Below are 22684 nucleotides of genomic sequence, written 5' to 3' on the forward strand. Positions count from 1 at the left end.
GCGCAGATTTTGCTGGATTGGTGTTAGTGGTGTTAGATTAAAGGAGTGAAAGAGCACCATGCGCATTTGAGGTCTATTTTAGTGATTTTTTCCATAGCATTTGCCCCCAATTGCAGGACTCTGAGGTCAAATAGTAAAGCAAAAACTTCCAAGAAGTGACCCCATTTTTTAAAATATACCCCTCAATGCATTTATTAAAGGGTGCAGTGCGTATGACCCAATACTACTATTTTTACTAGAAAAATGTGCAGTGGATTTTCCGCTGATATGCCATTTAAGTGCACGATATGTTATACCCAGATTGTGCCCCTGAAGACAAATACATCATAAACTGTTAAGCGGGTTCTCCCGGGTATGGCGATGCCATATAAGTGGATGTAAACTGCTGTTTGGGCACACTGAAGGGTTCAGAATGGAGGGAGCACCATTTGGCTTATGAAGCACAGATTTTGCTTGGTAATTTTTCTGTTTGGGGTTTTGCTGGTATTTCAGTTTATAATCTGGGGGAATATGTAAACTGTGCGGAGTACATCAGTACATAATAAGAGGATATAATTATGCGGTAAATAAATAATAATCCGCAGTTCTGTGGCCTGTGTCGCACTGATAAATGGTGCCCGATCTTATTCCCCTTTTGGATCGAACTCTGCACATTTTGTGTCGCCATATTCTGAGAGCCAAAACTTTTTTTTTGTGACAGAGCGGTGTGAGGGCTTGTTTTTTGCGGGACAGTCTGTAGTTTTTATCGGCACCATTTTTGGATACATGCAACTTCTTGATCACTTTTTATCCTCTTTTTTGAGTAGCGTGGTGACCAAAAAACAGCAATTCTGCTATTGTTTTTATCCTTTTTTTTACAGCATTCACCGTGTACTATAATTGACATATTTACTTTATTCTGTGGGTCAGTACGATTCTGGCGATACCAAATTTATATTGCTTTTTTATGTTTTACAACTATTTGCACAATAACATTTATTTTGTAAAAATAATGTATTTTTTCTGTTGCCACAATCTGAGAACCACAACTTTAAAAAAATGTTTTGGTCGACAGAGCTGTATGAGGGCTTGTTTTTTGCAAGACGAGCTATATGTTTTTTTATTGGTACCATTTTTGGATACATGCAACTTTTTGACCAAAAACATAGCAATTCTGGTATTGTTTTTTTATTATTTATTTTTATGGCGTTCACTGCATTGGATAAATTACATAATATTTTTATAGTTCAGGCCATTACGGATGCGGCAATACCAATTCTGCATAGTTTATTATTTTTTCTAATAATTAAGTTCTTGATAATGGAAAAAGGGTGAGTTTTAAATGTATCACTTTAAATTCTTACTTTTTTATTTTTGTATAACATTTTTTTAAACTTTTTTTTAACATTTTTTTTTCGTCTCACTAGGGACTTGAAGGTCCAACTGTCCAATCGCTGTTATAATATCCTACAATACTTATATATTGCAGCATATTATACCTGTCAAATAGCTACAAATGTATACCACAAAACCATATAGCAAAACGACACATGGTCAATAACAAAATATCTTTATTAGTGCAATAAATACAGACAAAATAATATAATCTCATAAAAACTGTTAAAATCATCTAAAACAAAGAATTGCAGTGGTGGTCAGAAAGTACACAACATCAAATATATAGTTATTTATATGGAGCAAACAATGAATCACAACTCGGTTTGATCAGGCAAAAGTCACAAAGTAAAGACGAGGCTGGACGGCAGCACGGAGGGCTTAAGGGAAAGCCTCCATGACTGCCATAGGAGGGAAGGTTAGCCAATCAGGGGGTAAAGGGTTAGTGGAGGCAGGGAGAGGGAGGAGATGGAGAGGGGAGGAGTTGGGATTCGGTATCTGTTCCTCCCGCTGTTTTCGGCATTGAGCCGGAAGCAGCGGGAGGAATAACAGGTAAAAATGTTAGCTCCCACTGACCTGCTTACCTGCGAGTATGGCGTCTCCAGTCAGCATGCTTGATCAGCTGTGCGCGGCAGCGGAGTTCCACGGTCCGGGGTGGTTGGAGGAGACGGTGGCAGCGCTGGCCAGGATACCTCAGACGGGCCCGTCTGCGCGCCGAGCCGGGCGCTCTGTGTCGGCTGCTAGCCCGGATGCGCTCCCCTCCGCCGCCCCTCTCTCTGGCGCTGGTGACATGGTGGTGGGGGGGAGAGTTGCTAATTGCTGCCCCTGCTGAAATAAAGCAGAGGGCATCGTCGGGAGCGGCGGTTGCTCAGGCTCGGTCACCCCGCCGCTCCCGGTGGTCCCGCCCCCCTGAACGGTTGAGTCCGGATGTGATCCAGCGGGCACGACGTACAGGGGGAGCCCTTCTAAGGACACTGTAGGCCGGCTGCTGGGATGGCCGCCTCCTCCCAGGGCCTGCATCCTGGCAGGAATCCCCAGCCATGACGGGGCTCAGCGGTTCACAGGGAGTCACAGGCCGGGCTCCCTGTTACGCCACTGCCTTCAGATGCAGTGTCCAGGGTGCAGTCCACGGCCGCCCCGCATGGTGATGTTCCGGCCAGGGGGCAGGCTTCGGTGAGGATGCCAAGAACAGCGACGACGACGAGGCAACAGGTCCGGTCGGAAGTCTGGTTCCTTGCGGTCAGGCGGCAAGTCGCCGGCCCCTCTGTCAGCATGCCGGGGTCCCCGTGTCGGAGATGTTGGTGCGAGTGCCAGTCGTCAGTGAGAGAGGATCTGGAAGATGGAGAGCTGGACGAGTTGCAGCACGGTCAGAATTTTCCGGCTGGCAGGAACACAGCGCCTGGGCAGCCTGGTGGGTGCGTAACTCCTACTTTGCCGTATCCAGCAATTTTCATGTCGGGTGTTGGGGGTGGGGCAGCGAGCGCAGAAGTATCGGCTGTCGGTAGTGGCGTTGCCGGGCGCGATGGCTTATCGGATTTAGTGGGTATTTTGCGCAAAATAGTCGGGCGCTTAGATAGGGCTGCGGCGCCTGCAGTTCCGGCTGTGGTCTGGGAAGGTCCTCGTGATGTACAGCCGCGGTCCCTGGTTGGGGAAGTTTCGGGGGCATCCAAGGAAGCAGTGGCAGTGTCTGTTCAAACCAAGGCGCAGAAGGACGGGGACAGAATTTGGCTTGATGATCGTGCTCGGGGCGAGGTTTATGTTTGTTTTGAGGGTCCTTTAGTGGCCCACCTTAAACAGGAGGTTCGGGAATGGATTTGGAAGGACGAGTACGTGGAAATTTTTTCTCTTCTGCCGCTTGCGAAGTTCAACTTGGATAAGGGCAAGCGGGATGAGAGTAAGAAGGAGGAAGAGGAGCGTCGGCGGTATAGGCTTATCCCGCAGACGTTCGTGAATTGGTCGCAAGCTTTTGCTATTTTGGCGAGTGTGATTGGGGAAAAGGCACCTGAAAATTGCTCAGCGTTGTTTTGTTATTTCGATGCCATCGGGGAGGCTCATCGGGCGTACGGGGGTCAGGTGTGGTTGCGGTATGATGAGCAGTTTCGCCAGCGGAAGGCGGTCCGGCCGGCGATTCGGTGGGATCAGAAGAATATTGCGCTTTGGTTGCGGGTGACGGCCCCGGTTAAGCAGTCCTTTCCCGGAAGCATTGGCCAAGGAGGTCAGTCTAGTCAGTCCGGACAGGGCTCTGAGTCAATACTCGGGTTCTGCTGGCAATTCAATGATGGCCAGTGTAAGTTCGGGGCCACTTGTAAATTTAAGCATGTCTGTTCGGAGTGCAACGGCTCCTCGCATGGGGCTGAAAAATGTATGCGAAAAGGGAAGCGGTCAGGCACTCAGTCCTCTTCCGTTGGTCAAGGGGCTGTCGCCGGTGAGGGTGGAAAGGATGGCCCCGTATCTAAATGAATATCCGAATAGGGTTTCAGCCAAGTTAATTTATGAGGGGTTTTTGTTTGGTTTTGTTATTCCCCCTACTCCGTATGAGGTTCCGCTTACACGGCGCAATCTTAAGTCGGCTTATTTGCACTCGGCGGTCGTTTCGAAAAAACTTTTGAAGGAAGTTTCGTTGGGTCGCATGGCCGGGCCTTTTGTCGAGCCGCCGATAGAGAATCTAGTGGTATCCCCCTTGGGAACTGTGCCGAAGCAGGAGCCCCATAAATTCCATTTGATTCAGCATTTGTCTTTTCCCAGGGGGTCGTCGGTAAATGATGGGATAGATCACGATTTATGTTCGGTTGTTTACACGTCATTTGACAAAGCGGAGGTGTTAGTGCGTGAGGCAGGGCCTGGGGCGTTGTTGGCAAAAACTGACATTGAGGCGGCTTTTCGCTAGCTGCCGGACCATCCGGAGAGCCAACGGCTGTTGGGTTGCTTCTGGAACGGGGGGTTTTATGTCGATAGGTGTCTTCCAATGGGGTGCTCCCTTTCTTGCGCATACTTCGAGGCATTTAGTAGCTTTGTGGAATGGGTGACGAAGGGTGTAGCTGGTGTGGATTCGTTAATACATTATCTTGACGATTTTTTTGTGCGTCGGCCCTAGCGGTTCTCCTATTTGTGGTTATTTATTGCATTCCTTGCAGAAGGTTGCGACGGATTTTGGAATTCCTCTGGCGCCTGGTAAAACTGAGGGCCCTGTCACTACCATCTGTTTTTTAGGGATCGAAATTGATTCGGTTGCAATGCAATTCGAGTGCAATTCGACTGCAGGCTTCCTGAGGATAAATTACTGTCATTGCGTCAAGAGGTGAGGCGTGCCTGCCGATTGAAGAAGATCACTTTGCGCGATCTCCAGTCTCTGATGGGGAAGTTGAACTTTGCCTGTCGGATTATGCCAATGGGTAGAGATTTTAGTAGGCGATTAGCGGCAGCGACGGCGGGTATCCGGGCATCCCCTCATTTCGTGAGGATTGGGGTGGAACACAGGGCGGATCTGCAGATCTGGGACGCGTTTCTCGGGCAATATAATGGTAGATCGTTGTGGATGTCGCCGGTACAGGATATGAGCGAGTTGGAGCTGTTTACTGACGTGGCGGTGTCCGGTGGTTTTGGTGCGTATGCAGCAGGTCAATGGTGTGCGTGGGACTGGCCACACAGCTGGGTGATCAGTGGTCTTACACGGAATCTGGCCCTGCTCGAGCTGTTCCCCATCATGGTTGTGGTGACCATTTGGGGGCACATTCTCAGGGATAAAAAGGTTAGTTTCCACTGCGATAACATGGGAGTGGTGTTAGCGATTAATAACGTATCGGCATCTTCTCCACCTGTGGTTCAGTTGTTGCGTCACTTAGTCTTGGTGTGCTTGTCCTTAAACACGTGGGTGGTTGCGGTGCATGTACCGGGGGTTTATAATTGTATCGCTGATGCTCTTTCTCGCTCGCAGTGGGATCAATTTTGTCAATTGGCACCGGGAGCGGAGCTGTTCGGTTTGGCTTGCCCGGAACATCTATGGGATCTGGTTTCGGTCCCGTGGAACGGTTGATCGAACGGTCGTTGGCTAGTGCGACTTGGAGTACTTATTTGGCTTGTTGGCAGCAGTGGGAGGAGTGGGTAAGAGTCTTGGGTAACGTCAGCACGGATCAAAACAGGTTGGTGGCATTGTTATACTGGTTGGGGGATGCTTGGGAGGCGGAGTTCTCTCTGGCTAAGGTGAATCGTTTCATTGCTGGGTTGGCGTTTGGATTTAAATTGCGGGGTTTTCCAGATGCGTCCAAGAATTTTTAGGTAAGGCAAGCTATGAAGGGTTTGCGTCGCCTTATGAGGTAGAGTTATTTCGTTTGGCTTTTTCTCTAGCGTTTTTTGGAGCACTCAGAATTGGTGGGTTGGTTTCTCCTAGTGCGGTGAGGGCTGGAGGATTGCGACAGGCGGATGTGGGTCTATATGGGGATAGACTCGAGTTGCTTTTGTGGCGGTCCAAGACTGACAAGTAGGACGGGGTAAGCGGATAGTGTTGTTTGCCCTCTTGTGGTCGGCGATGTGTCCGGGCATTTGTGTTCGACACAGGGATTTGGAGTCAGGAGTTGGAAGATATTGGCGGAATGATGGAGTACATTTGACCGAGGTTGGAATTGATTTTTGGAGCGTGTTCTTAGCAGAAGGAATTGAGAGGGCGGTGGTGGTTTGGAGGGACTCACAGGCTTAAGGTGGTCAAGGCCTGTTTCGCTGTGGCGGGGGAGTCCTGGAGGTTGGTCAGTACAAAATGGTGGGGGGTCGCATCGGGGGTATGCGTCCCCCAAAAAGGTATATAATTTGAAGACTTCATAGGGTGTTATCCCTTTGAAGTGGTCTTCTGGTGGTTGGAGCCATCTGCAGAGGTGAGCAGTGCCTCCGAGCTGGTTTACGGCTGGAGGTAAATAGCTGTTGGTGGTTTGCAGATGGCTAACTTAAAAGGAAAATCTGTAAAAAAAAACTGGCTTCAAGGACTTCCCCTGCTCTGTTTAGTGTTAAAATGTTGATTGTTATTTATGATTCTGACCCATGTTGGGTCATGTGAATTATAGGAGGAATTCTCTGGTCGAATTCCTAAAGTAGTTATCCGAATGTTTTGGATTAAATTGTATTTCAAGAATAATGTAAATTAATAAACGGCTGCTGTGGCCATTTCACATCCAATCTCGGTTGTCACATGTCCTTATTTGGTGGATGGGTGGAAAAGAGGAATAAAAGGTAAAATAGCACATGACCCTACTTAGGCCAGTCAAGGCGAGGCTGGACGGCAGCACGGAGGGCTTAAGGGAAAGCCTCCATGACTGCCATAGGAGGGACGGTTAGCCAATCAGGGGGGAAAGGGTTAGTGGAGGCAGGGAGAGGGAGGAGATGGAGAGGGGAGGAGTTGGGGTTCGGTATCTGTTCCTCCCGCTGTTTTCGGCATTGAGCCGGAAGCAGCGGGAGGAATAACAGGTACAAAAGTTAGCTCCCACCCTCCTGCCCTGAATTGGGTTGTGTCTTTTGGGATTGGGTTTGTTTTTTGTGCGTTTGTCTATTTTCTTGTGCTTATGATGTATGCTTGCGTAAAATAGCAAAAAAAATATTATAGAGGGAGTAAAGAAAAAGGTGTCAAAAACGAAACAGAAAGACTGCCTAGATAACAAGGAACAGGGAAAAGTTATACCTTGTAAAAAAGCAAGATGGAAAAAAGAGAAAGATAAATTTGGACTGACATTATTTTGCTAAATATAATGGTAATATTGAAGAAATTAAAAGAATCCTAAAGAGAAATTGGGAAATACTATTAAGTGATCTGTTTTTAAAAGATGAAGTAAGAAGGGCCCCACAAATGATCGTAAAAAGACCAAGGATAATAAATTATATAGTCGCACCATCCTATCCAAAAAATAAGAAATACTAAAGAAAGGAATAGGGTTTGGGAATAATATTAGAGTTTGAGAACGAGTAAAGTAAATGAGTCTTTACTATTCCCCATAGATTCATATTGGTTGTTTTTATCCTATTTTATTAATATATGTATTTTTGCATGGAAAAAGAAATATAACAAATTCCCTGTATTAAATAATGTAATTGGGATGAAGTATAAGAGGAATAGAAAGGGTAAAAGAGTGAGAAAGAACCTCTTCCGAAACATCTGCCATAGAGAGATATGTCCATTATAGGAAGTATAAAGAGATTTAGGCCCAGATCACACTGAGTTTTTTTACGCTGATTTTGACACGGAAACCGCATTGGAATCAGCACCAAAAAACGGCCGAAACTGTCTTCTATTAATTTCAATGGAAGGCGGAGGCGTTTCTTTTCTGCAGCAGCTTTTAGCGGCTCACAGTTCCGCCTCTGACCTCCCATTGAAATTAATGAGAGGCAGAGAAAGTGTTTTTCATAGTGTTTTTTGCACGCGGCGCGCAGTGGCCACGGGCGAAAAACGCAATGGTAAATGCTGCGCAAATCGCAGGCAGGTCAAAGTCTGCCTCAAAATTTTTCCGCCTGCAAAAAAACTCTGTGTAAACAGGGCCTTAGAGTTCGGAACGTCACTTTCGGTATTGCGTGAGTAAACGTAGAAAGGTTTGTTTATATAATATAGAGACATTTAAATTGTTTCAATGCTGTGAAACACAGTATTCCTGATGAAGGGGGCTGCCCCGATACAACTGACACAGTGGGTTTTATAAGTTTTAATACTTTTTACTATATTAAATATCTGCTCCTATGCACTCTTACTAGGGTCCTGACGCTGAAGGGCTCCTACCACACCACTCGTCGTAGTGACTACTGCACCCAGTCCAGTACAATTCAGGGGTGTACTACTAGGCCACATCTCAGGCCTGCAGGGCAACTATTCATCACTGCAGCTATCTAAGCGGCCCTCTAATACATGGAACGTTCTTTATCCTAATCAGGACCTAGTTACAGCCTCTCCTGGGTTTGAGCACAGTACTGCTCTACTGACCACTGGTTCCCATGCCAGGCTGACTATTCTCACAGCCCCAGTAGACTCCTCAGAGCGAACCACTCTAGGCTGACGGTACTCTTCAGCCACGCATGTTTCAGTGACAGCCTACACTTATAGGCCTACCCCTACGTAGGATAGGCCTTCTCTATCAGCCTACAGACCATAAGAGGTCATTTTGTTAGCTTATTTTCTGCTTTGTTATTGACTCTCACCGTCTCACCTGACTTCATGGTGGCGCAGCGCATCACTGCCATTACACTCTGATCCCAGCCAGCACCAGGCTCTTTCTTTCCAAACCCCCTGTACCTCCCCTGTCACTGTCCAGCAGCCTCTCATTGCTATGTACAGTGACAGCACCGCACATAAGACAGTGCCACTGGGAACTGCGGCCTGTCCTCCGGCCAACCTGTAAGACAAAACCTTCTATACAGTGAAACACAACAGATACACAAATATACATTAACAGTGAGCACCTAAACAGTTAATATAAAGAAACAGGCAACCAATTGAATAACATAATCAGTTTATAAGCTGGAAATGGAGGTTATACGGCTCGCCCTCATTACAAGCTGCTTGCAATCGACCAACTCATTTATCTGGGATCTGCATGAATTTAAGGGTCTGTTCTGGGATTTGAATTTATTTAGAGGTCTTGGTCAGGTATCTAAATCCATTTTCTTTACTCTGGTTTGGGGGCTGAATTTAGCGGTCTGGTCTGTGGTCTGCAATTAATTGAGGGGTCTGGTCTGAGGTCTGACATTATTTAGATGTCTGGTCTAGGGTCTGCATTCATTTTATTTACTCTGTTTTGGGGTTTACATTTTGGAGTCTTGCCTGGGGTCTGCAGTTAATTGGGTCTGTTCTGGGGTCTGGTCTGAATTTATATAGGGGTTTAGGCTGGTGTCTAAATTTATTTGGTGGTCTGGTCTGGGGTCTGCATGAATTAAGGGGTCTATTTTGTGGTCTGAATTCTTTACGTTGCTCTAGAAGCTGAAGATGGCTGCAGAAGTGAAGAACTAAAGATATCTCAGCAGCAAACTCTGTAATGTTATGTCAGGAGAAGACAACATAGCGGTCCTGGCTTGGAGATAAAATGGAAAGAGAAAGTCTACAATCAGAAAAGACGTCACCTGTGATTTACCCATTTTAAGGCGGACCTGTCAGCTCTCCTGATATGGAGCATCTTTACTCAGAACTCTGTGTTGTGATGGTCTTCTGTTATTTTTCCTGGAAATGTGAAAATAAGGCCATCATGGAAACGCATTGGCATGCAACTAATTTATTTTAGCTACAAATCAACAGCCGCAGTACAAAGCTATACATTGAGTTGCATGCAACCCTTAAATAAGTAATAGAATTTAATAATAAGATCAATTAAAATCAATCAGTCTCTGTGAAGTCCTAGCCTAAATAGGAATTGAGTGTTAGCATTCACCGTGTCTATAGAATGTATCCCTATGTAAGGCCAAGTACCGACAAGGACCGCAGGGTTAGTCGCAAGCAATAAAATACAGTAGACCCAAGTAATGCAAACAACAAATTATTTACTGACCAGTGGTATATAAACATCCACAAGGGGATGTAAACACTGCTCTACAAAAAAGAGGCACAATCTCTTTCAAACATTACACAAATAATGGCGCAATGCGGCATGGGTGGCACACCAGCTTCTTTTGTTTGTTGGACGGAGCTTTAACTCATCCCTGCTTCACTTTAGGAGTAAGTCCTCTTCTTCAAACATCTGCCCATTTATTTCAATAGGAAAAACGGCGTTCTGTTCCGACGGGCCGTTTTTTTAAAAAACAGCAGCGAAAAAGAAGTGCAGGTCACTTCTTGTGACGTTTTTGGAGCCATTTACATAGACTCTATTGAAAACAGCTCCATATACGGCCGTAAAAAACGCAGCGAAAAACGCAGAGAAAATCGCAAGTGGCTTAAAAAAACGTTTGAAAATCAGGAGCTGTTTTCCCTTGAAAACAGCTCCGTATTTTCAGACGTTTTTGAGTTTGCGTGTGAACATACCCTAACTGCAAATTAACCTGCCATACATATTGGGAAGAAAAAGAAGGAAAGTTTGTGCTCCTGGACTGTACAATACAAAATCTTCAATGTATCATTGTCTCAATTTATTTACCGCCTCCCTTTAATCCTTATGTCTTGGGTGTGGTACAGGAGTCTATTGATAAAAAGCCCTTGCAGATTATCCACTGCTACTAATTGGCGACTTCAATGGAGTAATGGACTTTAGTATGGACAAATGTAACAGGTGGGAGGGGGTTTAGGAGGGTTACTGCCCCGCAGAGGAAATTGCACAGCAAGAACTTCAGACGACACAGGTATAAGATGCTGAACAGAACTTTACTCCAACAGAGGCACAGTCTTCACGGTTATAATGTTTAGTACATAAGCTTGACGGTTTCACTAATAAATAGGCTCTATACTTGGCGGTTTCTGATTTAACTTGTGAGAATGGGACAATGTGTTTGCTATGGTTCAGTCTCAACTTAAACTTGTGCTGCAGAGGGTCTTTGTTCTCATATGAAATGCTGAGCTAGCGATACGCCATTCAGGCTAGCAATACAAAGTATTTTTGGTTGATCAGTCACTTTGTAACTTCTGCCCTAACTGCCAATCTCAACTGGCAGCTCTCATCCTGCCCGTTTGTCCAATCTGAGATCTGTGGGGATTGTGTCACCCTAGCGGCTTCCCTGCTTAATGTGATTGTCTCCGCTTGTAAAGAGAGCCCAACATTACATTTTATGGAACTGAAATTTAAACAACTATCAAATATATCAATATTTTACATCTCCTGTCACTTTTTGTCCAACACATGATCTAATCCAGTACATATGGCGGCACGTTCCATACTCTCTGTATTGTGTACATATGATACAATGTCCTGTCACCTACTACTGGATTAAACGCGATGTCACACAAATAGCGCTGTGAAGGGTCGGATAAGTGAATTGTATACACTGTGGTAAGTTGTAGCCGGGCACTGAACACACTAATAAATACCAGTCACACTTATGAATTGATGTTAAAGATTTATTTAAGGTTTTTGTGGATCAAAATATATAATGGTAAAGATGATGTTATACAAGATCCAGCAAAAACAATGGAAGATGTCACAGTATATACTGTAGTATCAGTAAGTGGTGGGAAATCTGTATTCCAGAGACACAGGAAGAGATGACATGTTCTCCTGTTCTGGGCCTGGTCTTCTGGGTAACATTGATGCACCGGTAACCACACTGATGTCTCTTCTGTGACAGATGTAGAAAATTTTAAGTCTCGCCATTGGAATACTTGTAAGATGGCGGGTTCTGCCCTCGGTTGTTATTGGCATTGATGTTGATGGTCTGTTTGTATCTGCTGACTTTTTCTGGGGGGAGAAGCACACAATCCTATTAAATATTCATCATTCAGGCTGCTAACCAAATATAGAGGGTACATATCTAGAGGAACTTACCTTTCTATCAGCAATGATGGCGGCTCCTCCGGTCACAGGGAGCGCAGTTCTCGCCAGATATACTGCGGAATTGATGTTTATACTGCAAGAGAAATATTTGCTATTAATGCTCTACTAATGTGTGTTTCTTGGCAGTCACAAAATCTAGAAGAGGTTTTATTGTGGATTTTCCTATTTGATCCTAGGGGTTACACTACAAACCTTGAAGATGATTGATCCAAGCGATGGGTTGATCTAAAGCTGCGCTGTTCAGGATGTTACAGGAACTTTCTTATGTTCACAAAGGTGGAATCATTGTTTTATGCACCTAAGATGGTAAATGTTCCTTAGGAGTCCTGCAAGATGCCAAGTAATGTCTTACATCAATAACAATGTTCCTTGTATCTATCATGTAGTTTCTGCCGCTTACGGCACTTTTCTAAAAAAGTGGACAGAGAGTAGCTGAAGGAGCAGAGCCACCAGCGGCCGACACATTTATCATAATAACATGGATTATTAGTTATTAAGGTGTGGGCCTTTTAATAAATTAGGCACATTTTACTCCATGTTTTTTTATATTAAGACCGGTGTATGAAACGTCAGTCTTAATGAATTCCCACCAATCTATTATATACATACATGCTTACAGTTTTCTTCTAAAACACATAACCTTCATTTAGAAATTAAATAAATATCTGAATACAAGAAAATTGAACTAGAAGATAGAATGACTTATTTACAATTTCTTTATGTTGGTTGATAAAATAAATTACTGATACAGAGGAAGACTTAAGAGATGGAAGAACATTCTCACAGCAAACATAATAGACAAGTACAATGCTCTCACCTTATGTGCTGTAAGGACATGAACAGACGCAGCTACTTTTTTTGTCCTAACCTCCTAATGCCCTTCAAATAGATCTTGCGGTCAAAGCGTCCACCAGCCAATGGGATGCTGGAATGAGAAATATATTGATGTAAGACATATGATAATGTTAGCAGGTAACCACACAATAATTGTTTTGTTTCACATCCTAGATTACTCCAGTACTGTCACCCAGGTATACAGCCACCTACCCCAAAGTGTGAGCTCTGGCTATAAGGCCCATGTAGTAATGGCGGCTACTGAAAGGATCATACCAACAACATGGAGGAAATCATGACTTACTTATCTGAACCAGGTCTGAGCTTTACTTCAAAGATCCCAAAAACGGGTCGGTGGTCTGAAGTCTTCAAAACAGGGCAAGAGTCGTATTTCAGGACTCGCACATCTCCTTCGTATTGGCTTTTAAACAACACCCTGTCCTGTAGAGGTCATAAAAATAACAAATATCATCAGTGCAATCATATTATAATTTATTTATAAACCTCATAGCACATCATAGACTGAACATTTCGGCCAATTTTATTTAAGAAATATAAATTTTGAGACTATCTTGCATTTAAGGTTTGACTTGGTCACACAGATTTAATTAAATAAGTATCTTTGAGCCATGCTAGGCGAAGACATATTACACTGGGAGACGATGACAAACTCACTACAAGTAAAATGGACTGGATGCTTTGTTCTTAAGAATTATTCCTCCATCTATAATAACAATTCATTACCTTGGGCGAGGGGATTTATTATATGAAATCATGAAATGTATTCTTTCTTTAGCTCTGTAGACCTGGAAATAAGATATCTTACCGTATATGATGGGACTCTCTGCTTTTCTGATGTATCGTAGGTGTCTGTGCCAATGTCGAACTTATATGTAGGAAGGAATTCAATGGTGTGCTCCTTAAACCCTACAAATATGGACCCTTAAATTAAAAGAAAAAAAAACATGTCAGTATTAAAAACATGTGCAAGTGATGTAGGGCTATATAAGAATGTGGAGAACATATGAACCATCATGACAGTGATTTGTATTGATCTGTCGAGGTGTATGTGGTAATAATACAGGCTGAGAAGTGATAGAGATCTGTCTACTAGTAAATGTACCGTTGTTCTTGGCTTCATTCAGATGGTCATGTTTGAGGAGACTGGACATATCTCTTCCTTTAATGTTCTTCAGAAGAGATTCCACGTTTTTTCTGTCCTCTTTCAGTTGAAAATTGAGGTCCCCAAACCAAAAAACTCGATCAAAGCGGCTGGTGACGTCCACTGTAGAATGAGATAAACACAGGACACAATTAGACCACGTGACTGCATTAGAGTCAATGGAGATAAATAGAGAGATAAAGGAATCGATAGGTTCAACCACATAAGTAATATTCACAGGCATTGGAGTTTATTCTTTCCGGAATAATTTGAGGCAGACGGAGACCCTCGGTGATAGTTTTATAGTCCTGGATCCTCTTGTGGACTGCCCCAACTGCCAACAAAAATATACATATCAGTAAATGTGACCTCCTGGAATTTAGGACAACCACCACATTTAAGTTTTCTTTGACTATAGGTTTCTTTATCTTATATTATCTAGGTATCATATCTACTTCTTGGGGTGTGTAGTCTGAATGTTCCCTCAACAATTAATTTTCTACAAATAGTATTTATTTTAATAGGATTTCTATTGACATTTTAGAAGATGTGACTGGTGGAGTTCCATGATCTGGGTCCACACTCTGTACACCAGACACACTGATATTTCTGTTACTGTAAATCTAAGACACAATCATTTTCTTGACAGAGGATAATGTATTTCTATAGCAGTCTGTAGAGGACATTAGGCCGTTAATCCTTCCATTACTTGTCTCTCATTACATAGTATGAGTTTGATAGCTTAGAAAAAGTTTGACCAAATGAGTAAGAACTTTTAATTTTACACCAAAACATTAATAGTACAGATCTTTTTATATCATCTCATATATTCCAGTTTATTATTAAACAGCAGATATTTTTATACACAATAACACTGTACATAGTCATATATTAATAACAGACATACTTACATCTCATATGGGAATTAATAAAAAGGAAAGATGTTCCAAAGACGGTGAAGGCAACACCCAAGGCTCCTTTAGTTTTGACATGGTGGAATAGCCTGGTTGTTACATGGGTGTGCTCTACCTCTGTATAAGAAATGAAACACAAGAAGAAGGGTCAGTGGTTAATAGTACAACATGCAACAATGAAACAGAGATAGGATTCCTCTAAAACTCTGGAGATATTACTACAACATCATAACACACTTTGTAACTGTGGATTGATCTCTAAGATCTCCAATACTCCACAGCCAAGAATCTGAGAGTCGAGATCTCAGGCATCTAGTTCTAATGACTAAATAAGAAGTTCCAACTAATGACTTCAATTAGAACTTATTATGTAAATGTTAGAAAGTGAATCTTACCTGAGCAGAACCAGATCAGTTCCCGTCTAATAAAGATGGTGAGATACAGGACTCCGAGCCCGGATGAATGGTATAGCACGTAGTGTGGACCAAGAGTCTCTTGTAATTTTATCTCCCATTCCCGTCTACAAGAAGACACAATTTCAAGTTTACATATTAATAAATGACACCAGATTAAAATACTCATCTCATCTATTAAACAATCAATACTATAACCTCTGGGGCTAAATAGGAAAACTAAGGAGCGATCCTACAATAAGTAGAAGGTAAAGAGAGAATTTCAATCAGTCGACCTGTAGTCCATCTGCAGACATAGACTGATGTAAGACAACCTGAGAAGACTTACCTGTTTGGACATCCTTCTTAAACGCCAATTACGTAAATATCTTTGGTGTCATCTGATGGCAACAGCAGATCCTCTAGATTTTGTGGGAACTCCTGCTCAAAATATGAAGATATTAATAATGTATACACAGAGCACCAACCAAACTGACATCTTCTATATCACCTATAAAAAAATTATATCTGATCGAATTGGATTTTAGTCTTTATAGACTATGGCCAGGGCTGCAATCTTAGGATCAGACGCATTGCCATTCAAAAGACATAGGTTATTATTTTGACAGTTTGCAGTGTGTGCAGCAACATTGATTGGCCCAAATGTTTAGAAAATTTGGGCTTAGGGTAGGATATAATATGTCTATGTGATATCCAACTACAAACTAAAGAGACATGATTACTGACCCAATTTATCCAACTTTAGATCAGACACACTGATGGTTCACAATAGATATTGTATATTACTTCTCACCTTTCCCTCCATATTCCAGGTGGCAACGTATAATCTCAGCCGTCTATTTGGGAAACAGCGATCCAGTTCTTTAGCGCCAATCGCAGCGCTGCTGCCCAAGCTCCTGATTGCGCTCGTCTTGGCGTTCTTTGAGCCAATGTCACAAGGTTTGCTGTGACTTGGATCGCTGCATTTTTCGGCTGGCATATCTTTGATGTTGGAAAACTTCTGGAGTGAGATGTTAGGTTCCTCCATAGTTGGTATCTCTTTCATCAGATTTCCATTATCAGGAATCTGAGACACATGATATTTTTTTGATTTTTTCCAAAAGGGCATGGTTGGTTAATAACCCGGGTGCAAAACTGCACCAATGTCCGTGGTAGAAAACCAGGCGACAGTAAAGGTTGAATTTAACTAATCGCCTCTAGTTCTCTGAAAATAGGACAAATCGCTGACCGTAAAAGCAACACAGTAATCCAACAGTGTCAATCCAACAGCAAGATCTAGAATGACCAGAAAAAGAAATAGTTAGGGAAAACTTAAAGAAAACCAGCTGGAGAAATTAGTTATAAAAGGGGTATTCCAACTACAGGATCTGGACAATCAGAAGTGCTTGAAAATCACATTGCTTGGGGTCTTGGGGCTTGGACCCCCTGTGAATGACATTGCTTGGGGTTTGGATTTTGGAACAATGTATTGGTTGTTGAATTGACCATACAGTATGACATTTCCGGGGTTTATGTAATTTTTATATGAGATACTAACTATAATTTAGAACCTCTGTAGTTTGTTATAGACATTATTAAATTTTATATATATATATATATATATATATATATATATATATATATATATATATATATATATATATATACAGTCCAAAGGTAGATGAACACAGCACTCCAATGGTTTCCAGGAAATCAGGCCATGTGCTCATTACCTGGGGTTGAATCAATTCCCCAAATAGAAAGAGAGAAGCATACAACACAGCACGACACCAGGACTTCAGAGTAGATGAAAGCAAAAGTGGATTTATTCACCTCAATACAGCAACGTTTCGGTTCAACAGGAACCTTTCTTGGCTTGAGAAAGGTTCCTGTTGAACCGAAACGTTGCTGTATTGATGTGAACAAATCCACTTTTGCTTTCATCTACTCTGAAGTCCTGGTGTCGTTGCTGTGTTCTATGCTTCTCTCTCTATATATATATATATATATATATACAGTCCAGCAATGGAAAAACACAGCACTCCAAAATGAGAGAAAATCAGGCCATGTGCTCGTCACCAGGGGATGAATCAATTCCCCTATTTTATGCATAGAAGACAACGTAGAAAGCAGTGACGGCACCAGGACTTCAAGGCAGATGCAAGCAAAGTGGATTTATTCACCTCAAAAGAACACAGCAACGTTTCGGTTCAACAGGAACATTTCTCAAGCCATGACAAACTAACAAAAGTGCCAAGTATATATAGGGTGGACGTACATCAACTGACAATCAAACAAATTGACAGTACAATTCATATACATATATATTAATGAAAAATGACAATTGCTTTTAAGGATACAGGATTACGGGGTCAGGGCTGTTCTTAAGAAATCACTTCCCTAACATTTTTATATTAGTAATTATTATTATTAATAATAATAATAATAATAATTGTGTATTTGACACAAATAGCAAACCTCAAATGCATAATTAGTAATTCCCTAGTAAATATTTATTACGTGAATTACTCCTGTTATAAACTGAAGGGTTCCAATAATAAGTTCTCAGGGCTGCAGGACATTCACATTCCCTTTCTTTGAGGTTGCTTTATCAATTTACCAGCAGAATACAGATGGCAATTTTTGTCTGCAAGCTGCATTCTGTCTCTGGAGCAGAAGTCACAGGCCGCCATAGTGCCATTTAGCAACTTCTTAGTATATTAGTATAACTATTCCAAATATAAACTAAACTTTAAATGGCAGACACAGCAGAATTATACCGAAGAATAAAATATTCAAAAAGAAACTGATAGGTGAGACTCATCTAGAGACGCAGTGCTGATAGAGTACTTACCGGTCACATCCAACTGATGAGTGACAGCTCTGTGGCCAGCACCATAGTATACACCCAGGCTCTGTGACATCACAATAGCTATACCCGGGGTGAGCTGCTTTTATGACCTCACCCATAATTAGCATATTTTAATATGGATTTATCATTATTTTTAATAGTAGTGACATCACAATACATAAACCCAAAATACACTATGTGGCCAAAAGATGTGGACAGCTGACCCTTTACACCATTATAAGCTTGTGGTACTTCCCATTACAAAGCCATGGATGTTAATATGAAGTTGGGCCCCCTTTTGTAGCTATAACTTCTTCTGACAAGGCTTTCCACAAGATTTTGTAGCGTGCTTGTTGGAATTTTTGACCATTTAATTAAAAGAGCATTTGTGAGTTCAGGCTCTGATGTTGGGGTCAGGGCTCTGTGCAGAGTGTCAAGTTCCTCCACACCAAACTTATCACTCCATGTCTTTATGGACCTTGCTTTGTGCAAAGGGGCAACGTCATACAGAAACAGGGAAGGGGCTTTACCAAACTAGTCTCACAAAGTCGGAAGCATGCAATGGTCTAAATAGTCTTTACATTACCATTCACTGGAAATAAAGGGCCTAGCCCAAACCATGATAAATAGCCCCAAACCAGTATCAATTCCCCACTAATAATTTTTATATCAATTGATCAAAATTCAGAATTGAATTAAATTGTCATTATTTCTGGTGAACCTAAATAATATAAGGAATTATATTCCCCTAATATACAGTCCTCTAATATGAGCATATTGAAATTTCTCTTTTACAAGTGGTAAACATAATGATAATAAGGGAGCTCAAATTCTGGCCACTTACCCTGCAAATCTAAGATACTTGAGCAATTTAATTGCACACTAATACTAATACCATATTACTACCACTATCACACAATATCTTCTAGAGATGGAATAATTCAATGTTCCTAAAAAAACTAATTAATTAGTGTGAAGTACAGATGTAGCATTGATAGAGAACTTACCGGTCACATCCAACTGATAGTGACAGCTCTGTGACCAACATCATTGTTTATACCCAAGCTCTGTGACATCACAATAGCTATAACCGGTTTGAGCTGCTTTTATGACCACACCCATAATTTACATATATTAGTATGGCTTTACCATTGGGAATATGAATTTGATGATATTGTATGATTTGTACCTCTAGAAAAGTTTAGTGTGATCTGTAATTTTTCCGGGTGTTTTCATCAATTGCTTTACTGTATAGAGTATTTTTTTATTGAAAATAATAAAATTGAAGTTTTTAATGGGAGCGTTCTCTGATGAATTCTTTATAGGTGATAAATGATCATTTCTGTCTGTGTGACATGGGGGAATTCATTTATATTATCTTAAAATATATAATTTTAGTTTTGAATTTTAATAAACCCTAAAGACCCCCATTAGAGGATGTGACTCTGCACCAGTAAGAACACGCTACATGCTGCATCTCCTGTGCTCAGCCCTCTTACTCCTTACAATCCTGAATATATACTGCTTCACAATTCCCCTACTAGCTATTAATAGGTATCAGAACAGCTGTGGGCAGCCATTACCTTATGTACCATGTCCTGGAAAGGTAATAAAAGTGGTAAGAATCGATCTAAGCATCCTGAGACAAGACTGTCATACCTGATGTGAACGAATGCAGCGTAAATTATACATATCATAGGCCTACCAGAGAGGGTAGAAGGCCAACAACCATATGTATTCATTAAAAATGGCTGCATTATATATTTACCACAATCTCTGCTGCATTTATAGTCAAAAGAACAGAAGAATTCCTTCATAGTCTCTTCATCTGGGTCATTTCTAAGACAATTGATGGCCCATTTGGTAAACTGTAAAGACAGGGATTGGCTTTACTAAACATCAAGTAGTCATGGCAGTCAGAACTCCACGATCAGAAAGTGATGACATATCCTAATTGTATTCCCCCCACTTTATGAGATGTAAAACAACTTTAACCCCTTAATGATGCAGCCTAGTTTTGGCCTTAAGGCTCAGACACCATTTTTCAAATCTGACCTGTATCACTTTATCTGGTAATAGCTTTGGAATGCTATTCTTTTATCCAAGCGATTCTGAGAATTTTTTCTCGTGACACATTGTACTTTATGTTAGTAGTAAAATTTGGTCAATACCATTAGTGTTTATTTGTGAAAAACACCTACATTTAGAGAAATTTTTGAAAATGTTAGATTTTTCTAAATTTGAGTGTATCTGCTTGTAAGACAGATAGTAATACAACACAAAATAGTTACTAGTTAACATTTTGAAGGTGAAATTTACAAATATATATATATTATTATTTTTTTTAAGAAATTCCATTATAATCCATTTTATTTCTGTAACACAGAAGGTTTTAGCAGAGAAACTCAGCTCAATATTTATTGTTCAGATTCTGCAGCTTTTAAAAATGTCCCACATGTGGCCCTGGTGGACTGAAGCACAGGACACAGAAGCAAAGAAGCACCTACTAGATTTTGGGGCTTCCTTTTTATTAGAATATATTTTAGGCACCATGTCATGTTTGAAGAGGTCTTGTGGTGCCAAAACATAGGACACATCCCCAAAAAGACGCCATTTCGGGACTACACTCTCAAGGAATTAATCTAAGGCATAGTAAGCATTTTAACACCACAGGTGTTTTGCTGAATTTATTGAAATTAGGTCATATAAATTAAAATCGAAACATTTTTCACACAAAAAAGTAGTTTCAGCTCCGATTTGTTTTTTCCATTTTCACAAAGAATGAAAGAGAAAAAGAACACCAACATTTGTAAATCAAGTTCTCTCAAATACGATAATACCCCATATGTTGTCATAAACCGCTGTTTGGACAAACGGTAGGGCTCAGAATGGCAGGAGCACCGTTTGGCATGCAGATTTTGCTGGTTTGGTTTAAAGGTGGCATGTCGTATTTGCAGAGTTCCTTAGGTACCAGTACCGTAAAAACCTCTTGAGAAGTGACTCTATTTTGGTAAATAAAACCCTCAAGGCATTCACTAGGGGGGTAGTGAATAGTTTGACCCCACAGCTGTTTCATAGATTTTATTAGAATTAGGCAGTGAAAATGACAAATTAAATTTTTCCCAAAACAATGCTGTTTTAGCTCTAAATGTTTTATTTTTACAAGGGGTAATTGGAGAAAAAAACACCACACAATTTTTTACTCAATTTCTCCTGAGTACAGCAATATCCCATATGTGGCCCTAAACAGCTTTTTGGGCACACGGCAGGGCTCTGAAGAGAAGGAGCGTCATTTGCCTGTAGGAGCGCAGATTTTGCTGGATTGGTGTTAGATTAAAGGAGTGAAAGAGCACCATGCGCATTTGAGGTCTATTTTAGTGATTTTTCCATAGCATTTGCCCCCAATTGCAGGACTCTGAGGTCAAATAGTAAAGCAAAAACTTCCAAGAAGTGACCCCATTTTTTAAAATATACCCCTCAAGGCATTTATTAAAGGGTGCAGTGCGTATGACCCAATACTACTATTTTTACTAGAAAAATGTGCAGTGGATTTTCTGCTGATATGCCATTTAAGTGAACGATATGTTATACCCAGATTGTGACCCTGAAGACAATTCTGGTAATTTTTCTGTTTATTTATTTTATTTATTTATTTATTTTGTAAAAATAATGTATTTTTTCTGTTGCCACAATCTGAGAACCACAACTTTTAAAAAATGTTTTGGTCGACAGAGCTGTATGAGGGCTTGTTTTTTGCAAGACGAGCTATATGTTTTTTTATTGGTCCCATTTTTGGATACATGCAACTTTTTGATCACTTTTTATTCTAAGGTGACCAAAATCATAGCAATTCTGGTATTGTTTTTTTATTATTTATTTTTATGGCGTTCACTGCATTGGATAAATTACATAATATTTTTATAGTTCAGGCCATTACGGATGCGGCAATACCAATTCTGTATAGTTTATTATTTTTTCTAATAATTAAGTTCTTGATAATGGAAAAAGGGTGAGTTTTAAATGTATTACTTTAAATTCTTACTTTTTTATTTGTGTATAACATTTTTTGAAACTTTTTTTTAACATTTTTTTTTCGTCTCACTAGGGACTTGAAGGTCCAACTGTCCGATCGCTGTTATAATATCCTACAATACTTATGTATTGCAGCATATTATACCTGTCAAATAGCTACAAATGTATACCACAAAACCATATAGCAAAACGACACATGGTCAATAACAAAATATCTTTATTAGTGCAATAAATATAGACAAAATAATATAATCTCATAAAAACTGTTAAAATCATCTAAAACAAAGGATTGCAGTGGTGGTCAGAAAATACACAACATCAAATATATAGTTATTTATATGGAGCAAACAATGAATCACAACTCGGTTTGATCAGGCAAAAGTCACAAAGTAAAGACGAGGCTGGACGGCAGCACGGAGGGCTTAAGGGAAAGCCTCCATGACTGCCATAGGAGGGAAGGTTAGCCAATCAGGGGGCAAAGGGTTAGTGGAGGCAGGGAGAGGGAGGAGATGGAGAGGGGAGGAGTTGGGGTTCGGTATCTGTTCCTCCCGCTGTTTTCGGCATTGAGCCGGAAGCAGCGGGAGGAAAAAAAGGTAAAAAAGTTAGCTCCCACTGCCCTGCTTACCTGTGAGTATGACGTCTCCAGTCAGCATGCTTGATCAGCTGCGCGCGGCAGCTGAGTTCCACGGTCC

General features: G+C 41.3%; 1 long non-coding RNA gene across 1 annotated transcript; it reads right to left on the reverse strand.

Moving 5' to 3' along the window:
* Positions 1 to 12629: 12629 nt before the first annotated feature.
* LOC142657277 (uncharacterized) lies at positions 12630 to 14119 on the reverse strand. Its single transcript, XR_012849873.1, has 3 exons — positions 13468 to 14119; positions 12946 to 13082; positions 12630 to 12732 (listed from the first exon to the last, which is right to left on the reverse strand). It is a non-coding gene; the product is annotated as an uncharacterized LOC142657277 (long non-coding RNA).
* Positions 14120 to 22684: the final 8565 nt, after the last annotated feature.

The sequence above is a fragment of the Rhinoderma darwinii genome, chromosome 7, assembly GCF_050947455.1.
Source record: "Rhinoderma darwinii isolate aRhiDar2 chromosome 7, aRhiDar2.hap1, whole genome shotgun sequence".
Taxonomy (NCBI): Eukaryota; Metazoa; Chordata; class Amphibia; order Anura; family Rhinodermatidae; genus Rhinoderma; species Rhinoderma darwinii.